This window comes from Gossypium arboreum, chromosome 6 (assembly GCF_025698485.1).
Source record: "Gossypium arboreum isolate Shixiya-1 chromosome 6, ASM2569848v2, whole genome shotgun sequence".
Lineage (NCBI taxonomy): Eukaryota > Viridiplantae > Streptophyta > Magnoliopsida > Malvales > Malvaceae > Gossypium > Gossypium arboreum.
In genome coordinates this window covers 129,588,437-129,595,327 of record NC_069075.1, presented here as the reverse complement: position 1 = coordinate 129,595,327, position 6,891 = coordinate 129,588,437, and the positions used below count along the sequence as shown (strand labels likewise).

The window sequence follows — 6,891 nt, the reverse complement described above, 5'->3', positions numbered from 1 at the left end:
TCACAAAACACTGTTGCTCGAAGCGAATGAGTCGGTTGGATATATTGATCAAAGTGGTTGTAGTAGGTCAATGACTCTGTAGTGGCGGTGGGTGTGGGTCCTCGTGATGAGGAGGGTTATCATTAGTAATGTCCTCTTGCTCATCTTGGTTATTAGAGTGAATGAGTCTATATTGAGGGGAGTCGTATCCACGGCGTCGCTCTATCATCCTCATATGGATCATACTAGAAATTCCCTGAGGAGACATCTGGCCTACTAGTGCGAGTGTTGATGATATCTCTGGAGTGCCAAAGAGGCCGAAGTGTCGAGTGAGGCGAGTTATGTAAAGGCCAAGGAAAATGGGGCCCCTCCTATGGCTATTTGTCTGGTGGTGAAAAGCAAGGGCAATAAAGTATGCCAAATCAAATACATGACCAGTCGCTATGCTCAATAAGAAGTAAGCGTCGGTGGTGCTAACGACGCCAGTGCTCTCTCTCCTTTCAGTCAGGGTGTGATCCAAGATAGCATGGATGTAGCATAATGCTGGGGGAAAAGAAGTCGCCTTTAAGCAACTTGCATCATAGTGAACAGTACTCACTGTAAGGTTGGTCCAACAGCATGAGGGCAAGTGGTGTATGTGACGGTGAAGATGTAGAAAACATCGGAAGCCATAAACTCCTCCGTGTAGAGGCCCAAAGCAGCTCCAAACTCTGGTACACTCATGTGTCTTACGAGTCCACCAAGTCTAAAAGTGATAGTACTGGTCTTGTCATGGGTATTCATCACATGCTATAGATGGAAAGTAGTGCAAAACTCCAAGGTAAGCTCCGAATAGGTGGGCTCGATAATTGTAAAGAACCGATCCCATGGGGCAATGGTGAGATGGAATCGAACAAGGAGGGTAAGTTGGACCTGTTCCAAGGCGGCCCAATCAATATAATGGCCCACTCCTAATGGTCGTACCCAAAGAAGCTGAAACAAGTCATCCTGTGGGCCTGACGAAAATCGAAGTAGAGGGTGACGAGCTTCGGTTGAAGCGCTTGAAGAAGTTGTGTGAGGACCCTTCTGCTTTTTCGAAGCGGGGACTGCTACCTTGGGTTTGCCTCGTGTATTCGTCATGATGTACCTGAAAAAGAAAACATTTCAATATGAATAAAATTGGAATAACTAATACTAATCAAATACATCGAAAAGCTTAGGAGACATGTGAATAAGACAAAAATGTGACTGAGAAGACTCTAATATGATAACAAAAATGGTCGAGATGGAAAATTTAGTTCTATATGCGCTATTACCCTAACATGTAAAAACTAACAGAATGTGAATCTACACTAACATTATACTAAACTAATTAGCAATAATAATAGTAAAAAGGGAAAAGCCAATGCATTGAATAATGAAAACAAATAAACACTAAAAACAAACCGAACATCATTAACAACTAACTAAATCCACAAATATATCAAAAGAACCTATGATTAAAACAGTGAGCGAAGCAAATGAAAAAAAACAAGAATCAATAGAGGGAGATCCCAAATCTACTGTTAATAAGAGGCAGAAATTTCCAAACGAATACTAGAAAAATAAAAAATATTAGTAAATCATTAAAATAGACTAAAATAAAATAATAAAGAAAAATATAATGAAAATCAAAAAAATTGAAAATTGACTGTTATGGTTTGAGTGGACGGCGGCTAGGTGGTCAACGGTGGTGCGCGAAATGGGGAAGGGTAAGGCTGGTTCAACGCTAGTGGTTGAGAGGATGGGTGGTTAGATTGGGTTCATAGGGTGTGGGTGTTTGCACGCAAGGGGAGGAAAGGGAGAAGGGGCTGCGATTTGGTGTGGGCATGGAAGGGAGAGAGATGCGTCAGGTGTGTGACGGTGGAGGTTTGGGGCTGGTCAGAGGACAGGGATAAAAGTTGCAGCGGCTAGGGGTTGAAGAAGAGGAGAAAAAGACAAAATAGGGAAAAAATAAAAAAAGGATTAGGGTTTAAATGGGGACAAGATCGTGTGAGACCCGTGTTAGGCCATACAGTCGTGTCACATGCTCGTGTTGTTCATGGCTAGCCCGTGTTCGTTGTGAAAATTAAATGCTCATTCCTCACACAGCCTGGGACTCGCCCGTGTTGTCAGGCCTTGTGGTTCACACGGCCGTGTCGCATGGACGTGTGCTATGTCCTTCGCTTCTCCCACACTGGTGTGGTATCCCACATGGGCGTGTGACTGAACACACGGCCGTGTGCCTAGCCCGTGTAACTTTCTAACTTGTTTAAAATTTGAAAATTTAAGCTCCAAGTTGCACATGGCTGTGTGGATTTATTGCAGACCGTGTGCATGTCGATTTTTCTGGAAATTTCAGCCCTGTTTCCACACGGCCAAGGACACGCCCGTGTGTCCAGGCCGTGTGGGTCACTTACCTACATAAAAAAAATGAAAAATAGATAAAATAAATCGGTTAGTGGTGTTAGTGATTGGATTGCCTACCGAGAAGCGCTTATTTAAATTCTAAGCTCAACTTACCTCATATTTGCACGATCATGGTGGTTCGAGGAGTTGAAACTCCTCATTCCTACTATCAATCGTATCAAAATAAGGTTTAAGACGAGTACTATTTACCTTAAAAGTGCCAAATTTGGAATGAGTTACCTCGACTGTACCGTATGGGAAAACATTTAATATCTTAAAAGGAATTGCTTCATTAGGTTCAAAAGTGGCAACACAAGGGTTTGCTTCATCTAACAGTACTTTGTCTCTGACCTTCAATTGATTTGATTCACCTTTAAGTTTATCATGACACTAATTTGGTTCATCGTGTATTCTCGGTTTCTCCTTAACTTTTGTTCGGCATTCATCGAGTTCCTCGATTTGTAATCTTCGTTCTTCAAGATTTTTTCGTGGCTCCATCACTTTATACCTTTGGATTTCCTGTACAGAAGTTTAAACCAAGATGTTATTCTCATTGAAAGAATTCGTAATATCATCTCGATCACTAGATAGTCTGATGGAATCACGAGCTTGAAGTTTAATCGTGCGATTGCCTACACGAAGCGTTAGTTCTCTTGTACCAACATCAATAATAGTTCTAGCAGTTGCTAAAAATGGTTTACCCAAAATTAAGGGTACGCCATTGTCCTCATCCATGTCTAAAACAACAAAGTCTACTAGGAATATGAATTTGTCAATCTTAACGAGTACGTCCTCAACAATACCTCTAGGAAATCTAATAGTTTTATCCGCCAGTTGTATACTCATCCTAGTTTGTTTAGGTTTCCCAATACCTAGTTGTCTAAACATTTTATAGGGAATGACATTTTTACTTGCCCTTAAATCGGCTAAAGCATTATCAACCTTTAAACTACCGATTAAACAAGGAATAGTAAAACTCCTTGGATCCTTTAACTTGTTGGGTAGTTTATTTTGTAAAATTGCCGAGTAGACTATATTTAATTTCACATGTGACGAATCATCTAACTTCCGTTTGTTTGCTAGAAGCTCCTTTAAAAATTTCACTAAATTGGGCATCTGCGAAAGAGCTTCAATAAATGGTAATTTAATATGTAACTTTTTTAAGATGTTAAGAAATTTACGGAATTGTTCGTTGTGTGGTCTTTCTTTGCAGCTTTAAGGTATAGCCCGTGAAGTGTGTATTCTCTGCTTACTGATTTTTGTTTGTCCTGGCTTTTGTCCACCTTGTTTTGTCTTACCATAGTTTCTTGCCTTGGTTCTGGTGTGGACTCAACTAACCCTTCTTCATATTGAACAGTAATCGTATGAAGCTGTTCTCTTGGGTTAGCCTCAGTGTTGCTGGGTAAGCTACCTTGTGTTCTTTCTGAGATCAGCTTAGCAAGCTGACCTATTGAGTCTCGAGACTTTGAATTGACACTTGCTGATTTTTAAGTGCAGTTTCAGTGTTCTGAAAATGGGTTTCCGCTACTAAAATAAACTTTATCATCATCTCTTCAAGGTTTGGCTTTTTCTCTTGTTGGTAAGGTTGTCGTTGGAAGCCTGGAGAAGGTCGTGGTCTCTGATTCCCTTGGCCTCCCCATGAAAAATTTGGGTGGTTCCTCCAACCTGCATTATAAGCGTTACTGTAAGGATTATTTTGAGGACGAGGATTATTACCCATATAATTCATTTGCTCGTTCTCTATGTTGAGGCCGTAGGGTGGGTATTCTGAACTGCTCATTCCACCTCCACTTGCATCAGACTGCATTACTGGATGTACCTGCGTAGAAACAAATAAACCATCAATCTTTTTATTCAAGAGTTCTACCTGATTTGAATGCATAGTAACCGAGTCGACATTAAAAACGCTAGTTGCTTTTGTCGGCTTTGTCCTCATGACTTACCACTGATAATTGTTCTGTGACATCTCTTCTATGAACTCATAAGCCTCTTCAGGTGTCTTATTATTGATAGTTCCTCCAGCAGCTGCGTTGATCATTTGTCTAGTTGAGGGATTCAAACCATTGTGGAAAGTTTGAACTTGTAGCCAAAGAGGTAACCCATGGTGAGGGCACCTTCTCAATAAATCCTTGTATCTCTCCTATGCATCATAAAGTGTTTCTAAATCCATCTGCACAAAAGAAGAGATATCATTCCTCAACTTTGCCGTTTTAGCCGGCGAAAAATATTTAAGTAAGAATTTTTCGATCATTTGTTCCCAAGTAGTGATTGACCCTTGTGGTAACGAGTTTAACCACTGTTTAGCCTTATTTCGTAATGAAAAGGGAAATAACCGAAGGCGAATGGCATCGTAAAAAACGCCATTGATCTTAAAGGTGTCAAAAAATTCCAGAAAATTTGCTAAATGAAAGTTTGGATCCTCGTCCTGCAAACCATCAAACTGAACAAACTGTTGTATCATTTGAATTATGTTAGGTTTTAGTTCAAAATTATTTGCAGCAACATCTGGTCTAACTATACTCGAGTCAATTCCTGTTAAATTGGGCTTAGCATAGTCATACATAGCACGAGGAGCAGGATTCTGATTTACTAGATTTGCAGCAACCACAAGAGGCAGCGGGTTGTTTTGATTTTCAGCCATCTCTTCAGTATTATTGGTGTCGTCCTCGTGCTCTTCCTCTATATACCATAAACTTCACCTTATTTCTCTAAGATTTCTACGAGTTGTACTTTCAATTTCGCTGTCAAAAAGTAGAGGTCCTGACGGGTTTCTTCTAGTCATAAACAATAAAAACCTGCAAAAGCAGATAAAAGAAAAATTAGTAATTAAAATAAAAACAAAATCAAATTGCAATAAAAAGAAAAATGGCTAAAGTAATAAAAATTAAGTGTTCCTAATATCTTAGTCCCCGGAAACGACGCGAAAAACTTGATGGTCACTAAACTAACTAAAAACTCAATTAAGGCAAGTGCACCTATCGAATAGTAGTATAGTTATGGTGGGACCGGAAATATCGTATCCACAAGGACTAAAAGTACTAGTAATTACTATCTTTTTATTATCTAGCCTAAAAATTAAAGGCATGTTTTTAAACTAAGACTAATTATCTAAGTAACTAAGAACGTGACAGAGATTAAAGTTGGAAAATACTTTTGGAAAACCGATGGAGAAGACAATACCCAAGGAAGAATCCACCTAGACTTCACTTATTACTTCTGAATTAGAGATTTATTCGCTTGACTTAATCCGTAGAAATCCCTGATTTATGTTATTATCTCTCTCGAGACTAAAAACAATTGACTTTAGATTGATTAACTGAAATCTCTTTCTAATTAAAACCCCTATTGTCACATTAACTCGTTTTATGGGCTCCCTTATTAGATTTGAATCTAATCCGGCAGATTTGTGTCGTCCTATCTCTAGGATCGCATGCAACTCCGTTTAATTATGGGGGATCTATTATTAAACAGGGACTTTTGCTCCACTGAATAAGCACATCAAAACCTGAATTAATATCCTAAAATATTAAAACAAAGATTATAACTCATAATTAAGAATAAGAACAAGTATTTATCAAATAATTCAAATAGTAATAAGATCTGGCTTAGGCTTCATCTCCCCTAGGTATTTAAGGAGTTTAGTTCATAATGATAGGGGAAAACATCTCAAATATGGGAAAACAACGAAATATAAAGAAACCCAAAGAACTTCTAAGGAAATTGAATGGAGATCTTCAGTCTTAAAGTAGATCCTACTTCCGAGCTGATTTCGATGGCTGTCTTCGAGTATTTTCTTCTTTCTCCTCTCCGTCTCCCCTTTTGATCCTCTTCTAGGGTGTTTATATAGACTTTGGAATTGTGACAGCCCCAAATTGACCCTAGTCGGAAAGTGGTTTCGGGACCACAAAACCGAGTCATAAAAATAATTAATTGCTATATTCTATGCTTATTGTGGGTGTACATGCACATGTGGAAGTTTCATTCTCTAATTTTACCAATTGTATGAGAAATTATAAAATAGGGATCAATGCGAGACGTGGTGAAATATGATAGGCTAATTTTAAATGGCCTATTAATACATGTGGAAAAGTGTTTGTCCTTGCATGTCAAATTAGCCAAATTGGAGCATGATGGCCGGCCATGCTATGGGTGGAAACATGTCTCCAACATGTTAGACTAGTGATGCATGTAGGAAACAATAAAATAAGAAAGTTAGTATTAAAGAAATGGAAAAAGAAAATGATGATAACAAAAAATAATAATAATGTGTAGATGCCCCCTTTGCCGTGACCAAAAACAAAGAAAGAAAGAAAAGAAAATAGTTGTTCATCCTTTGGTAGTCTTGGCCGAATAGAAGCAAGGGAAGAAAGGGAAGAGCTTGAGAAAAATCGGCTATGGTGGTTGCTAGACTAAGGTATGTTTGATGATATTCCATGAGATGCATGCATGCTTTAGTTGTTAGTTTAAGTTCTACCTAGCCCATGGTTTAGATTTCTTTTGCTATTT

The 6,891-nt window shown here is 38.8% G+C and overlaps 1 non-coding gene across 1 annotated transcript; it reads left to right on the top strand.

The window, feature by feature from the left end:
- Window positions 1–4,481: 4,481 nt before the first annotated feature.
- LOC128294586 (small nucleolar RNA R71) lies at window positions 4,482–4,588 on the top strand. Its single transcript, XR_008284894.1, has one exon. It is a non-coding gene; the product is annotated as a small nucleolar RNA R71 (small nucleolar RNA).
- Window positions 4,589–6,891: the final 2,303 nt, after the last annotated feature.